The sequence below is a fragment of the Leguminivora glycinivorella genome, chromosome 14 (assembly GCF_023078275.1).
Source record: "Leguminivora glycinivorella isolate SPB_JAAS2020 chromosome 14, LegGlyc_1.1, whole genome shotgun sequence".
Taxonomy (NCBI): domain Eukaryota; kingdom Metazoa; phylum Arthropoda; class Insecta; order Lepidoptera; family Tortricidae; genus Leguminivora; species Leguminivora glycinivorella.
In genome coordinates, this window is record NC_062984.1 from 17,554,330 (window position 1) to 17,571,542 (window position 17,213).

General features: G+C 37.3%; 1 protein-coding gene and 1 non-coding gene across 3 annotated transcripts in view; one reads left to right on the top strand and one right to left on the bottom strand.

Annotated features, from left to right (window-relative positions):
* LOC125233057 overlaps positions 1-17,213 on the bottom strand; it is a 262,529-nt gene that overhangs the window by 89,932 nt on the left and 155,384 nt on the right. The window lies entirely within an intron of this gene.
* On the top strand, positions 12,025-12,099 carry Trnaa-ggc. The gene has a single exon. It is a non-coding gene; the product is annotated as a tRNA-Ala (tRNA).

Consider the following 17,213-nt stretch of genomic DNA (forward strand, 5'->3'; position numbering starts at 1 on the left):
AAAAAAAGCGCGTTACAAAACACGGAGAAACTAAAAAGCCAAAAATAACAAACCTTTGAATTCAGATTTCTTATCAGATTGCAATAATCTAAACATCCAAATTATAAACAAATCAATTATTTTTGAAGGCGGGGCCAGCCTGCGTATGGTTGGGAGGGGCAAACAGGTCTGATACCGACTTCAAAAATAATTGATTTGTTTATAATTTGGATGTTTAGATTATTGCAATCTGATAAGAAATCTGAATTCAAAGGTTTGTTATTTTTGGCTTTTTAGTTTCTCCGTGTTTTGTAACGCGCTTATTTTTGAAGGCGGTTTTATTTTTTGTTAAAAAGTTAATTTATTATCATTCCCAAGAAGTTATGATATGGCGAACTTTTTCAACACTTGCACAGGGGGGTCAGTCAGTCCATTTTATCGAACTTGGACAAACCTACTAGTCATATACACTGAGAGAAAATACAACCAGTTTTCATGTTCGTTCAACAAGTTTTTTGGTAAAAATAGCGCCTACGTGCTCTTTGGTTCAAACAACAAGCTACTTGTCATTTGAATCGGCAATATATTTGAATCAACAAGTCGATTTTATAAAAACAACCTGACACATATTGTTTTAAACATACGTTTGGCTGATTCAAACGGATAAACCTCAACAAGTCGAACTTCATTATTTTTAAAATCGGGATTTAATCGCGTATAACTACATATTAAACTGACCTCCAACTCAAGTCAAACTTCAAGTCAAACTCAACAAGTTCAAGTCGAACTTGTTAAATTCACAATGCAAATTTCTCTCAGTGTACAAGTCACAATAATTGCAAAACATTTTCTTATTTTGACACAAAAGACTAAGCAAAGTCACGGACAATTACTTGGTATAATAAAAATGTTGGTCACAACACTTACTGGGCAATGGCATTAGTATCCAATGGAGTGTGAATTTAGACCATATTGATATGAAAATAAAGGCGGTATAGGTAAAACTTGTTTTAAATTTGTAGGTGGCATTCCGGATAGCGCGTGTGAACTTCTGCAGAAGCCTTTGTTTTAAAAAAGACCTCTAGTGATGTGCTTGTTATCAATAACAAGGTAAGGTAAGGTAGGTACATAAGTACGTATAATAGATTCATGGTCACATTATCATCCTCCTTGCGTTATCCCGGTATTTTCCATGGCTCATGGGAACCTGGGGTCCGCTTTGAAAACAAATCCCAATATTTGGCGTAGGCTCTAGTTTTACGAAAGCGACTACCATCTGACCTTCAAACTCGAAGGATAACTAGGCCTATTGGAATTAGTCCGGTTTCCTCACGATGTTTTCCTTCACGGAAAAGCGACTGGGAAATATCAAATGACATTTCGCACATAAGTTCTGAAAAATTCATTTGTACTTACGAGCTGGGGTTTTAAATAAATAATTTAATAAGCGTATTGGCTAACCAGAAATTAAATAAGTAAAATTTTTATTGAGCACATCACTAGCGTCACAAATCAAGGACTTCTAGCAATTTATGATGATGACCATGTACGGTTCTTGTTTCACGTTTGAGCAACGTAGTTTAATTTCAGATACCTACGTGTACGTGGCGTATTAATCTGGCTCTGATTGATAGATCAATTAATACCTACTATAATTTAGCATAAGGTACAGCGGGGCAAGTCTCGAAAGGGGGGCAATTATAACTGATCCATTTTTTCCATATGATGTTGAGTTCTACGTGTATCCACTGAACACGCGCTTACTATATATAACACTCTATTAAATAATGCAAAAATTGTAAAACATGGAAATAATGGACCAGTTACATTTGCGCCCCAGTCCAGATTTACCCCGCTGTACCTTAATCGTTTAAGTAATTCTCGCTAAGAATGTTAAGTTAGTGCAAACTTAGAGTGGTCGAATTAGTTTACGTCATCGCTGTGTCGAATAAAATTCTAAATATTGAAATCAGCCGGCGTATTATGATTCCAATTTTATCATTTATCCACGTGGATAAAGCATCCGTCACGCTTTGGCAAGTATGTCAGTGTGAGAGTGACAGTTGTCTTATCCACGTGGACAAGTGATAAAATTGGAAGCATGATACGGCGGCAGCCCAAAATAAAACACAACATGAACAAAAGGCTGTTAAAGATCGATTATCTCATCTATTGTTTCCACAAATTAAAATTTGTTTCTTTAAACGAACTTCCTCTCTAATAAAAGAACTCAAAAATAAAAAGAATTTCCCTGGTAGACAAAAATAAGTTGAACACAGATAGAACACACAAAAAAATGCAGCAATATGAGTAGATTTATGAACATCATAACACTTCGATTATTGTTACAAGTAATCTTATTAAAACTTGATTGTTTTACTTGTGTACCTACTTCAGTTATAAAATGTCTTATTTACATGAAGTTTTTCACACAAATTTAATATTAAATGACTGGATGATATAGCGTAAAACGGCTTAAATATTTAGAATTTAGCTTGCAAGCATTGACTGTTGTTTTTTATTGCGGCAACTAGGTAGGTCTATCGCTAGAGATAGCAATTAAAAGATTGAGAAAAATAATGCTTTTCTATATCTATAAATTGGCATCACCTAGATGAATAATAAATTAAATTCAATGAGCGATTTTTTTTATGTATCATGTCTAATCATTTAATCAACCCATAGCTAGGTACTATCTTGCTGCACGGGTAGCACGGTCGCGCAATAGACGATAAAATATCAGGCCGTCCCTATCGCACTATTAGTAAGTGCGATATAGAGACGGCCAGCACGGGACGCATGCTCGCACGATAGACGATAAAATATCAGGCCGTCCCTATCGCACTTACAAATAGTGCGACAGGGACGGCCTGCTATTTTATCGTCTATCGCGCGACCATGCTTCCCGTGCAGATGTTTTATCATTTATCGCGCGATCATAATTGCCTGCTTGGTCTAGTCGGTAGTAATGATCTAATAATGCAGACTATAAAGGCGATGGTCTATGGTTCAAATCCTGGGAAAGGCATTATTTTAAGTGAGTGACATATATTATATCGAAAATGACTGATTTCTATGTTTTGTAAACATTTTAATTAAAGTACCAAGAAAAAAATTAGGTTTCAAGAAAAAAATCTAAAATCCTAAACTGTTTCCATGGCCGTACAGTGCTAAGGTAACAAACTACGCTTGAGTTTTTTCACAGCAAATGTACCACGTCTATAGGCTGCAAAAAGGTAGGCTTAGTCCGGGTATACACCGACTAACACGCAAGTCTTCAATAAAGAAAACTAATCATTTTTCCATGACATTTTTTTTATTGTCGCCTGCTCCGGCCAGTCGTTTCAAAATGCATCGAGGTCATCCCGCCTTCTCTTCTTTAGTCTGCCTCCGCCCCCGCTAATCAACGGTGTCCAGTCAGTAGCCAATTTGATCCATCCATCTGGATGTATTCGGCAGACATGTCCTGCTCAATCCCACTTAAGCCTTGCGGACTAAATAGCCACATAATCTGCGATACTATACTTTTGGAGCGCAGTTCGGTGTACTTGGAAATTTGCGATATACCCAATATCAAGAAAACATGCGGTCGGCGTGAACCCTGCGCGCACGCAGCTCTCAGTTAATAAGTTGGGCGATCGTAAATTGTGCACCCTTTTTTCCCACAAGCTAACCGCCCGATTAGACGCATTATCATACGGGCCTATCGACGCCTGGCTCTCAAACTGTGCACACTGCTTTTATTATTAGAGATTGGCATGGGTGTTGATTCTTTTCAGGAGTAGAATAGAAGTACTCGATGCAGTCATTTATTCTATGAACCGTAACATTCTTTATAGGCATGTGAAAGTACTGCAAATGCACCTCAGTGCACCTCGCTTCAAGCGTCCATGGGAGATTAGAAAATAAGCGACAGCAGTGCAGTGTGCGCAGCCGAACGCACAAACGCTCACGAAACGCCCACGATACTATTTTTTTCGCAACTATCTATCTCTATCGCTCTTGCGTATTGGAGCAACGGAAAAAGTACATTTCTGCGGCGTTTCGATGGCGTTTCGTTTCGCAGAAATGCCATTCGGCTACGGGGCCAGTCGCGCCAACATTGCGCCGAGCAAATTGTTGCCATATGTAAAGAGGTAGGTAATCAAGTAATCGAACCTACTGCTGTTTTTTTATGACTCTGGGCGCCTATCAAATACTGAAATTGTTGATACCTCTCAAAAACGCTGAAAACGCCAATAACAATTTACTTTGGTGTTTGTCAATGTGTTCTTGCACCGTAGCCGAATGGCCATTACTACTCGCGACAAATTGCATTTCTGTGACGTTTGGGGTCGCAGAAATGTCATCCGGCTACAGGGCCTGTTCTCTTTGATACACCCCCGTCCGCTGGCATATTTTTCATGTTTTTTTTATTATTAACAAGCCTGAAAAGAGGCCTGTGCCGAGTCAAATAAGTTTGGAAACCTTTGCCCAAACCGGTCGACCAGCCACCTTGTGTGCACCAGCTAAGTGTTAACACAGTACCTGTCGGCTGCCATTACAGGGAACTGATAGTGGGCTGACAAAAACCGGGCACAGAAGAGCGGTTTTAATGGTAATTCAGAGATACGCCCATGATGATCTGTGATATGGGAGTATTGTGTATTGCTATACCGCAACGCGAGAACATTAATCAGTTTCAGTCATCTCGCGTTGTTGTACTAGACTATAATTGCTGCTATTGAATTGCCAATTCGTAATTTCAGCTTTTTTATGAGGTGTATAAACAAGTACAAGGTGTACAGTCAGCTGCAGAGAAAAGTAGACCCCCTTGCATACAAATTTGTATGTAGGGGGGTCCACTTTTCTCTGCAGCTAACTGTACCTACACCCCTGACGTTTTGTCGTATTGGAGCATTGTGTTTAGTAGACGAATTCAATCAGGTGAGTTGAGAGTTGCGAATAAAGGAAAAAAAAAATGCATAGTGTGAAAATGCAACCAATCCATGTATGGGCATGGGAGTTTATAGATTTTTTAAAATATAATTTACAGAGTTAAAAGAGTAGCGTTTTTTCGTAAAATTAGACTGTTTAATTTAATTTCGAATACTTCAGTTTCAGCAACTCAGGTCTTCACGGCTATACCTACATCATTTTTACAGACATCCGATTGATGACTTGGCAAATAAATATGTAAGTACAGTCAGCCAAGAAAGTGGTTTACCACTTTTCGACTCCATTTTAAACACATAAGGCCGTGGTAAAACACTTTTGCCTGACAGTACCTACAATATAGGTCCGAAAGCATTGAGATTTTAGCTGTTCTTCATCTGTGAGATGTGAGGTAACTTAGTACATTCTAAGTCATAACCTAACAACAAAATTAAAATTTTGAGAAAACCCCGACATAGTGGACCGATTTTCACGGAACATGGCTAAGAACACTCCCGATCAATTCAGCTTTCAAACAAAAAACGAAATCTAATTCGGATCATCCTTTTGAGAGTTACGATGCCACAGACAGATAGACAAACAGACAGGCAGACAGACACGTCAAACTTATGAGACCCCGTCGTTTTCTACATATAGAGAAACAGGTAATACGCGAGTTAAGTAATGTTATTATGTACTTATATGAATATGAATATGAATACTAATGAGGATTATTGTGTATTTGAATCAATTGCGACACAGCTACAATGTACGATTGGCACAGTAGGCAGGATTTTTTCCCTATAAAGGTTCGTAATACCTCTGTTTTTTGTGAATATGCTTCAGGATACAATAAGCGTCGGTGATCCAATATTCAAAGTCATTTTTTATGGAATTAGCAGGTTATTCATCTCAAGGTTGACTTTAAATGAGATTAAAGATAGGCCAAATATGGTTAAGATAGATTAGAAGTGGGTTGGCATGACATTAACTTTAGTTTAAAATTTAGCATTAATTTATGTAAAGTTAAGGCGATAAAAATCTTATTTTGGATTTGTAGACTTTACCAAGTTACCAAAATAGCACATTACGATACAAGTGCGAAAAAAAGGAAGTTCGAAACGAGTGGCGATAAGTTAAAACACGTCCGAAGGGAGGGTTCAATAGGTACATGTACATCGTATGACGTTTTTCAGTTTTCAGTACAGATGGCCCTTTGGAGTTTCGACAATGAAATCAACCACTTCTCGCACTAGTGCGTAAAAAAAGCACCAGCTGTACTGAAATAGTACATTTCGATACAAGTGCGAAAAAGAAGAAGTTCGAGACGAGTGGCGATAAATTAAAACACGACCGAAGGGAGTGTTCTAAATTGACACGAGTTACTTTCATTTTCACACGTGTATCGTACGACGTTTTTCAGTACAGATGGCCCTCCGAAGTTTCGACCTGACATATAATGAACCACTTCACGCACTAGTGCGTAAAAAAAACACCATGTGTACTGAAAATGTTATTTATTTTGCAAGAGGGCTAAGTTAACCGCTCGTGCTAATATTGATATTGATATCTGAATCATTAAAAGATCCCAACATGTGGTTCAAACCACGAGCGTAGCGAGTTTCCATGCTTCCATATTTCTCACCAATGACATTCGATTTCAAATAACCCACAATGTGTTTAAAACAATGATAACTTTACCGTCAATTTCCAGAGATGTCACTTCCATATCTATAGAAAATGTATGAGTTCACGCCGAGCAACATTTGCCAGACATCCAAATAAGTTTGTCGTATAAAGTCAAGTCATTCCATGAAAGCATGGCAGTGACAGCTATTCGACCTTGTGAAAGTCATTACTGTCATAAGTTATCTATAAATAGACTTTTTTTAATTTTCACTTTCTGTATTGTGGGCTAACGCAATGATAGGAATTTAATGATATATTGACGTCGCTATAAAAGAAAGTATAAGTCAAACTACATTACCGTCAAAAAGTTTAAGACCAAACATGATATATGCAAATAATCAACATTTCATGAAGTTCCTATGAGAATATTACTTTTCAGTACCTAAAACCGACAAAATAAAGCGTATAACAATTTTTAAAAAGGGATCATAATAAGAAATGCCTAAAAGCTAAACGTTTTTCTCATCGAAAAATCCTCCTCGACGCTTTTTCTTTTCCGAGCAGATTCTTGGCATTCTTGCTATAACTTTGTGTAGCGTTTCTTGGCTAATGGATTTCCACTCGTATTGCAGTATCTCCCATAGAGCTGTTGCAGATGTCGGACATTGTCTTCGGACTCTACGGTCGAGTTCATCCCATAAAAGTTCGATCGGGTTAAGGTCTGGGGGGGATTGCGGTGGCCAAATCATATTTTTTAACACACCTTGGCGTTCTTTATTGACTATGTAGCTTCTACAGATCTTTGCTGAGTGTTTGGGATCGTTGTCTTCTTGCAGAACAAATGGGTTGCCGATCAATATAATAAGATTACGATTACGTTTTTTTCTATTGATTACAAATTTAGTTTGATGATTTTTAGAAGGGTTTATAACAATGACACTGAACATTGTGTTTGGTCTTAAACTTTTTGACGGTAGTGTATGTGAGTGCTACATGCTTCTTTCGACAAATGTATCAAATCGAACTGTATGTGTAATTGTGTAACCACTCCTTAAATACATACATTATTTACAAAATATGCTAATTTATGCTCGTTGTTTGTTTACAATATTGGACATTCGGCTAATATTGTAACTAGTTGTTGTTTTCATTAGACTTATATTGACCGGGATATAGACCGTGATTACCTTTGTGATATCGTCGATCGAAATATCGGTAGCTCGACAAAAATCAAAAAGGTAATCACGGTCTATATCCCCGTCAATATAAGTCTAATGAAAATAACCGTGAATCATTCAAAACTCTTATAGTCGTTTGCTTTAGCTTAGCTGTAAGTATTTCACTCACGTACACATACGTTTATTTTTGGTAATTTGTTTAACATTGTTCAAAGAGTTATTCTAGCTATGCTAGTTATTAGGTCTTGAATTTTAAAGCACGAACATTGCATGCCCAATGTACCTACCTACTAGGGATTGCAATTGCTGGATCCAGCATCCAGCAATCCAGCTGGATCCAGCGCATTTTTCGGTCTGCTGGATCCAGCAGCCAGCGCTGGATCCAGCGCTGCGGATCCGCAAATAAAAAAATGTGCAATAAAATGCGTAATTAACTTCAATAAACTTATTTTGCGTCATGTTTAAAACGGTTCCGCGTTCCCGCGCGTAGCCCGTGGCCGCTTAGCATAAAATAATTCTATTTCGCTACAATTGTGAGTTTTTTTTTTCAAAAACGTAAGTAGTTTGAAACTGTATTATAACTACTGAAGATCTCAAAATGTATTTAATTATTTACTGTTACCGCAAAATTTCTTTTAAGTGTCAACTTATGTTTAGATCAGAATATTGATTGATGTTTGTCTACGTATAATGTACCTACTTAGAGGTTTATTTTTCATAAATATTAAGTAAGTTAAACTAAGTACTAGTAAGTAAATTAGTAATTTTCAATGTGAACTAGTGAATGCCCAAATGTTGTGCCAAAAAAGCAGGCCATGTCTGGTTGATAGCATTATTTATGTACAATACTTATTGTAGTACGTTCACTTCATCGTTGTTACACTTTGAATCACATTTTTTATTTATGTAGATTGCTATAAGGATTAAAAATGGTTACAAAAAGTAATGCCAACTTTTTACAAATAAATTTTAACTTTTCTTCCCTGTTAGGACAAAGTAGCAGTTTTCTGTTCACGGACAATGGTGGCAGTATAATCATATATCCCCGTCAATATAAGTCTAATGAAAATAACCGTGAATCATTCAAAACTCTTATAGTCGTTTGCTTTAGCTTAGCTGTAAGTATTTCACTCACGTACACATACGTTTATTTTTGGTAATTTGTTTAACATTGTTCAAAGAGTTATTCTAGCTATGCTAGTTATTAGGTCTTGAATTTTAAAGCACGAACATTGCATGCCCAATGTACCTACCTACAGTACCTACAAATATTATAATTATATGAATCACGATTCGATAGTTTGAGTTCGAGAAACTTCATGTATAATCATGGAAAATATTATTGCTGTCACAAGCAAAATGGCATCTTAAGCATATCCAAATACATTTACGGTAATCCAATTTATCGTCTTACCTTGAAAATGCCAAGAAAGGATTAAACTTTCTCTGAAACTTATTGGTCATTAATGACTAATGAGATAAATAAGCAATTTTATGAGAGAAAGGTTGAACTTCGAATGACCAAAATACGTTCAGATAAATAAAATACAGTTGCAGGATACGTAGCCAACATCACAATCGCCTCCACTTCGTAAGCGTTTTGTAGCTAGCTGTCCTTATCGCTCTTCTGTAGTGGCGCGACAGAGCCACACTGCGTTTCGAACTTTCGATCGTCAGGTAGCGTCAACGATTGCCACTTGGCTAATCCAGTAGAGTGGAAGGTACCAAAATACCAACAAAGGAATGTTTCCAATGACTGGTGAAGCAAAATGAACGTTTGTAAGTATGAGGAGTCCTTTCAAACCGATACTTATGCTAAATGATCATGCTTGAGGCTTTCTTTGGTAAGAATTTGCTCAGAGTATACTGATAAATAATAAATAAATAAATAAATAAATATTATAGGACATTCTTACACAGATTGACTGAGCCCCACGGTAAGCTCAAGAAGGCTTGTGTTATGGGTACTCAGACAACGATATATATAATATATATAAATACTTATATACATAGAAAACATCCATGACTCAAGAACAAATATCTGTGCTCATCACACAAATAAATGCCCTTACCGGGATTCGAACCCAGGACTGCGGCGTAGCAGGCAGGGTCACTACCGACTGCGCCAGACCGGTCGTCGTACTGATCTCCTGACGATTATTATAATAACCGCTGTTGTTTGAAAATATCGTTTTAAAATGTGCATAGGTCTAAAAGTTTTCGAAAATAAAGCAAAGTATAGGTAAGTAAATGAACTGTTGCAGGCTAAAAGAGTAGAAATTAATAAGTGGCTACCTCGCTGTGGTGTCCTTTTCAAAAAATATGTTTAAGAAACTGGGACGACACTCGACAGTAAAGCTGCGTTTAGACGTGCAAGTCATTGCTGCAAGTTTTGAGACGCAACTATAGGTAAGAGTGAGTGGCAAATATCTGTATCTCTTTCTTGCATATACTTCTGTCTCAAAACTTGCTACAATAACTTGCACGTCTAAACTCAGCTTTAGATTTGGCCACTCTTAAATTTTACTTGACTACTTTTTCTAATGAAATAAAACTATAGAAACGGATTAAATCGCGTATAATGAATTTAAAATTCATCCCGACGTTTCGAAACTTTTGCACACTGTAATTTTTCCTCAGTCACCCGTTGACCACGAACGCTGTAAAGAGTTCGAAACATCGGGATGAATTTTAAATTCATTATACGCGATTTAATCCGTTTCCATAGTTTTATTTCATGAGTAACTATCGCGGCAACCGAAGACAATATTATGTACTTTTTCTAAGCTGAGTACCTACTATGGAAAAAATAACACTCCACTATAACAATCCATTAATTCTAAATCTTCAAAAAAATCTGCATATAGAATATACTTAGGTAAGTGTATATCCATAGAGCATACAAATATCTCACCTAAGTAATCTTATTATTGTTTCGATAATACCCAGGTACCTAATAATAATAATGACAAGTCATATCACACGCAATCGTATGAGCCAATAACAATGTTGTACTTGACACCTGTCATGTCCATGTCAGTTCCACTCTCGATGGTTTTTGCCCTTGCTTCTCGCGCCTGTCTTGAGCGCATAGATCGCTATCGGTTATACGGGTCACTGACAGATTGTGATACGGGTTTAAAGTCGATCTATTGCTGATTTGACTTATTTAATACAAGATTTTGCCTGCGGCTTCGCTCGCGTTAGAAAGAGACAAAAGGTGGCTTATGTCTCTCTCCATCCCTTCAACTATCTCCACTTAAAAAATCACGTCAATTCGTCGCTCCGTCTTGCCGTGAAAGACGGACAAACAAACAGACACACACACTTTCCCATTTATAATGTTAGTATGGATTTATAATATTAGTATGGATGACTTCTTTAAGTCGTTTAATAATTGTCATTAAGTTATATCACCAAAAACTATAGTTATTATAGTTACTTACCGTTAAACTTTCGAATTTAAATATACGGATGTACTCACGTGAATAAATCGCATTCTGCGGCTACAAGTTTTGAGACTTTTAGGTCATTTGGAGACCCATCATCGGGGATGAGTGCTCGCGGCGGCTAGACTCCGCGCACTGACTCCTCGCGGCAGCCAAATAAATATTTCATAATTTCTCCCCAAATTATTAGTTTTTAGAAAGTTCATGGTTTCTGTAACTAGCATTGAACACCCATACAGTAATGCATTATTCCATAGGCTACGTTAATCGTTTACCAACTGGCTAGCATATCATGATGGGCGCGACAGTATCTTGCCACGACACAGATCAAGATCACACATCTTTTTCCAGTTGTGTTAATGACATAAGCACGGTACATATCTCTCGGCTAGATAATCTCGCACCAATTATGTACTAGCCTTGCAGCCTGACCAAATTCTTGTTCTCCACTGACATTGTATATGAAAAGTCAACACAATACATATTTTCCAAAGGTGGAACTATTATAAAATAATATCCCGAGTAGGCAGGGCGAGGCATCGAGTTATAAATGGCGGCGTCCAGTGATAAGTATAATTCATGCGTTCAATGGAGGCAGAACAGAAGCCGGATGGGGCTCGCTGCGAGGGCGCATTGCCTGCTTGCTTACGGCACGGCACGACATTATTATTATTTTAGTAAGTTTTTTATAATTCTGCATGATAAACAACAAATTTAGTATGGGTTAGCACATAGTTACTGGCGAAATCTCAATGTAAATTGAGACTCCAGTGCCTGTTAAGATCTATTCTTACGGGTAGATGTTTGCTATAACGCCACCCTAAGGCGGTTGAGAATTGAGAGAAGGCATGGATAAATTCGCACACATCCAGCAGGCCTCCGTGGCGCAGTTGGAAGCGCAATGGCCCCGGCAAGGCCAGAGGTCGCAGGTTCGAGTCCTGCCGGAGGTGTGAATTTTTCCATTTTTCCTTTAATTTAAAATTATGTAATATCGCTCGCAGACGTTTCTGCATGATAAAAAACAAATTTTGTGCATTTTTACTTACGTTTACTAAGTTAAATTACCAACTAAATATTCTAAACTAATCAATCAATTAAATAACACTAATATGGCCCCATCCCTAGTCGTTTACGTGAAAGGGATAGCATATCGCATTGTTAACTAGGCAAAAAGGGATGGACGCGCCTCGGCGCCGCTCAGTACAACCATATTGTCCAGTATAAATGAACTCCGCGGATAATAAACAATATTCAACAAAATAATTAATTTGACTTAACTGTGGAATGTTATTCCATCTTTTTTTATATGTGGAAGTGTTAGAAGACTTGCCACACCACTTTTTGCTGCAAGAGACCATTGTTTGCAACCAAATTTAATTATTTAAGATTTTTTCCCGAGCGGACACGAACACTGTTAGCGGGTCGTATACTTGGGCGCTACTGATCGGTGTCGCGCGCGTTCAAACTTTTATACACCTGATTTTTCGTATGCTTGGTGACCGCGAGTCGCCCTGTAAGGGCCGTCTTGTTGGGTTGGTCTGTGTATTGAATCCAGGCCCCGTAGCCAAAATCCGAATGGCATTTCTGCGACGCAAAACGCCATCGAAACGCCGCAGAAATGTAGTCTGGCTCTGTCGCGCCAATACGCAAGAGTGATAGAGATAGTTCATGCGGCTGTGCATTCGGCTACGCACGCGACTCAGATCGACGAGCGGAAAAGAGCTTGGTGAAATTTTTATCCTGTCACCACACGGGACAAATTTAAATTCAAGTTATTAATAATCCCTTCAAAATTGGTGTAATGGAGACGCCGGGCACTGAATGGGCTCACTTCATAATTTATATCAGATTGAGTGCGCCCGCGGCTTCGATGCTGGTAAATGATAGCTTGCGGCTCCGTCAAGTGTTGCCTTTAAATATTTGCACGTGGACTGTCATTATTTGCAGTACTTAGGTTTAGATATAGCCTACTAAGTCCTGAGATCCTTTAAGAATAACATAAATTTTGATTTTGAATTACAATGGAAAGAAAGTTCTAGAAAGTTCTAAATTCAACACTGTAAAAATTTGTCTTGGTTACAGAAGGCATGAAAGAGGTGTTATTAAAAATCTAGATTACTTTGCTTATCCGCGAATAGATAACGTGCTAGTCAATCAGTGCTGTCTTTATAGGTAGGTACATGTAATTAATGTTCCCACCCTCCAACCGCAAAAATAGATACACAAATCAATAAACGACCCACCACCAAAAATACAAAATTCGACACGTTATTTGCTTCTCTACGTCACGTCAATGCCTCGATCCTCAGATATTGATGTTGAGGTTGATGATTTCCGAAAAATGACGCCTGATTCAATTGATTATTACTTATTATAGGTATTAAAGATATAGGACAGACTGTATATTAGTACGACGTACACAGACAAGAGTGCAAGTTCCGATTATTTGAATAAGGAATTCCAATGTTTGTGTATCACCTGTGCCTCATACAGCACGCCACAGATCTTCAATCGACCGCGGCAGCTTAGGAAGCCACAATACGAGATGTGTACTGTTACCTAACTGTCGCGCAAACACTTAGCCAAAGTCACAGTCGTAGCTAGCCTTCCTATCGCTCTTAGGTAGTGGTGCGACAGAGGCAGACTGTGTTTTGATCGCCACGTTAGAGTCAATGGTTGTCATTTCGGCTAGGCCGGGGCGGCAAAGCTGCGAAATGTCAGACTCATACGTTAAGACATTAGTGGATTACTTTGCAGGTAATTAAATTCTATAGTGGAAGGTTGAATGTTCAACGGAATAGCAGTTTTTTGCTTGAGAGAGAAGAATTCGGCATAGTGTGAACAAGAGCATTCCTTTGGCAGGATTGGTTTAGAACTGAAAATATGGGGGGATAGATTCCCAACTTTTCTTGATAGGTATCATTAACGCTACTAGGCCAAGTTTGGTATTATTGTCATATCAATCGTGAATTCATTTCTGGTACCATATTGACAGTATTCAGAATTGAAAACATGTAAAATATGAAAACATATCTTTATAACCTGAAGAAACTTAATTAAGATCCTAGTTTATGAAAATGAAAATGAAAATGATTTATTGGTTACACAGGTTGTACATAGAAACCAAACAAGAGTTTAAATATGTAATTTTGTTCATGTTGGATTATTTTTTAACAAAGATAATCGTATCGTTAGCAACAAAATAGTATTTGATTAGAGAGGTACAGGTATAGCAAGGTTCCTATTTTCATTCAATAGTTTATTAAGATACTAACGTATTGCAGGAAACTGTACCTGTACTCGAACCGAGCCGTTGCAGTTCAATGTGTGTCATTGTGTCATTTGAGCAAGTTCTGTTGCCCCGGCGCACGCAAACTTACAAGCAAAGACGACTACACACTAAAGACCACAGATGTCATATATACCATAGATCAAGCAAAGGTATCTAGTTAGCGTGTCAAATAAACTCGGTAAAATCCACTGGGTTGTCCGTCTTTAATCGCAGCTTGCAGCTTTCGGGTGCCAATTTTTGTAAGATGAAGTCAACAAAAACATTAAAAATGCATCGATATTTAATTGCAACAACAAAAAAATTATGAACACTCAAGGGCCTGAGACATATTTAAAATCGCAGCTAAGTAACAACTTCGTTTGTCGTTAGCAATCTATTACTTTACTGGTCTCTGGCACAAACTATTCAAAGATCGTTAGTTCTTCATAAAGGCAATTATGTATTATATAAGAATTTAATGGATATGTTAGGCAATTTTGCAGACTAGATTATGCCTGATTAGATTGAGAATTATGAAAATAACTCATTTAATAAAAGTCTTTTTGCAAACAAACCTTTTTGTATGACTTAATCAGATGGGGTCAGGTCAGACAGATTTTAGGCTTCACTTTTTATACCTATTGGCTACGTGCACGACAATTACGCCCACTACCATGTTAACTTGAAGTGGAAAATGTCAAAAAATGACATGTAAACAAACATATATTTTAATGATTTTTCGTTAATTTTAAATAAATCGAATAACAAGAGCTACTTTTTCAAGTGTAATTTATGTAGATAGATTATAAAGACATGGATATAATAATAAAAATCAGTTTCCAAAGCATTACTCACGGTATAAACTTCCAACCCCAGACCACAGAAAGAGGCAATAAGCAGAATTGGTGCTGGCAGGGCATATAAGGAATCTTGAAGAACATAGGAGTAATGGTAGAAGTTCTACGAGCGAGTGATATGGTATTCGCTAAACCTCCGTCCCGTTAATGCCATAAAACAAATCTAAACGTAAGTACCTAGTCATGTCCGCGGCCGCAGAAATATCCGACACGGGCCTATTCTCAGGCTAGGCCTGAATCTTTAAGCATAATCTTTTACGGTAGGAAAAATACAAAGAGCGTATTGAACAATATTAGGTAAACAAAGCTTAAATATAATTTATTATAATGTTTTGTTTTGACATGTCACTTACGTTTTCTTTTCACGGTAGCTAGCCATTTAGTTCTTTGATCCAATTTCCAGTGTGCTCTAAGAAACGCATAGAACGTGCAACGACTATTTATGCCATTATTTTTACAATTAACAACGAAACAACATTGGTGCCCCATATCAAACATTACACATTGTATTATATTTTATGAGTTTTGATAGATGACAACCACAATCAGTGTCGATTTTGGCCACCGCAAGCACTGCGATCGCTTTGCTTACCCCCTCCATGCACTTCGCACGAAGCCAATACATATAATGTAGGTACGTAATTCAGTTTTAAGTCATGCAGTACGTGCTAGGCTTCGTAGCTAAATGGCAGTCAATGGTAGCAGGCTGGCATGCTTTGACCAAAAATGACCAACGAATGCTTAGACTATCTGTTTAGAGGACTTAATATTCTTTAAATTAATTAAGATACTTGGCTAGTTTCTTCTAAGCTTTGCCGACCGTTTTTAGGGTTCCGTACCAAAAAGGTACAACAGGAACCCTTATGGTGCGACTCTGTCCATCTGTCTGTCCGTCTGTCACATTGTTAAATATCTCGAGAACTACTTATGCTATCGATATGAAATTTGGAATAGTTATAAACATTGTGAACCTCTACAAGTTGAAAGTATTTTTTTTTAAATTAATTAATATAAATGATAGAAAATGGCCAAAATGAAAGGGGGGCAAACTGAAAATTTCAAGTAACTAGGTCAAGTGGGGTATCGTTAGAAAGAGCTCAAATTATACATATCAAAACAATTTTTTTTTAATTTTTTAGTTGTGGAAAAAAATGTTTTTTGAAGGAAAATGTAAAAAAAAATACCGTCCCCCCCCCTTATCTCCGAAGTTTACCAACATAAATTTATGAAATTTTCACCAAACATGGCTATTATAATGAATATTACAGGAAAAATAAAATCGTAGGTACACGTATCTTGAAAACTTTTTTTTTATTTATAAAAATCTTTCAGATTTACATTTTGAATTTCAACACCCTTGCGGGTGTTTATTGTACCTGTATTTTTTAACAAAATAACAATGAAATTACCTGCTTTCAAACAGAGGCAAAATGGTTAAAATCGGTTCACGCAATAAACAATTATTCCATAAAAATCATCTTCCATACTAGCTCGCGCGCATTAGTTTACTCAATTTGCCGATAGATGTCGCTGTACGTTGAACGCTCATTTCCTACATCGCGTTTTTCCTGATATAATGAGGTCGGTTCAGGAGCGTCCTTGCGACATGTCGTAAGTCGTAAACTATTGAAGTCGAATAGTCTTGATTTTATTTGGACGTTGTCTAACAATAAAATTGTATATTAAAATATTACTTGTTATGTGAGAAATTGAGTCTTGAGGGATTTAGTCTAATCTGTAGAGTTTTATGAATAACATTTTGATGATTCAACTATTGAAAGTTTGTACGGAACCCTCGGTGAGCGAGTCCGACTCGCACTTGACCGGTTTTTTTCTTATTATAATGATTCATGCTTATACGTTTTATTACGATGATAATATCAACAAAGCTTCTCATACACCAAACTAGCGTTACATAAAAATGTGTGCTCTATAA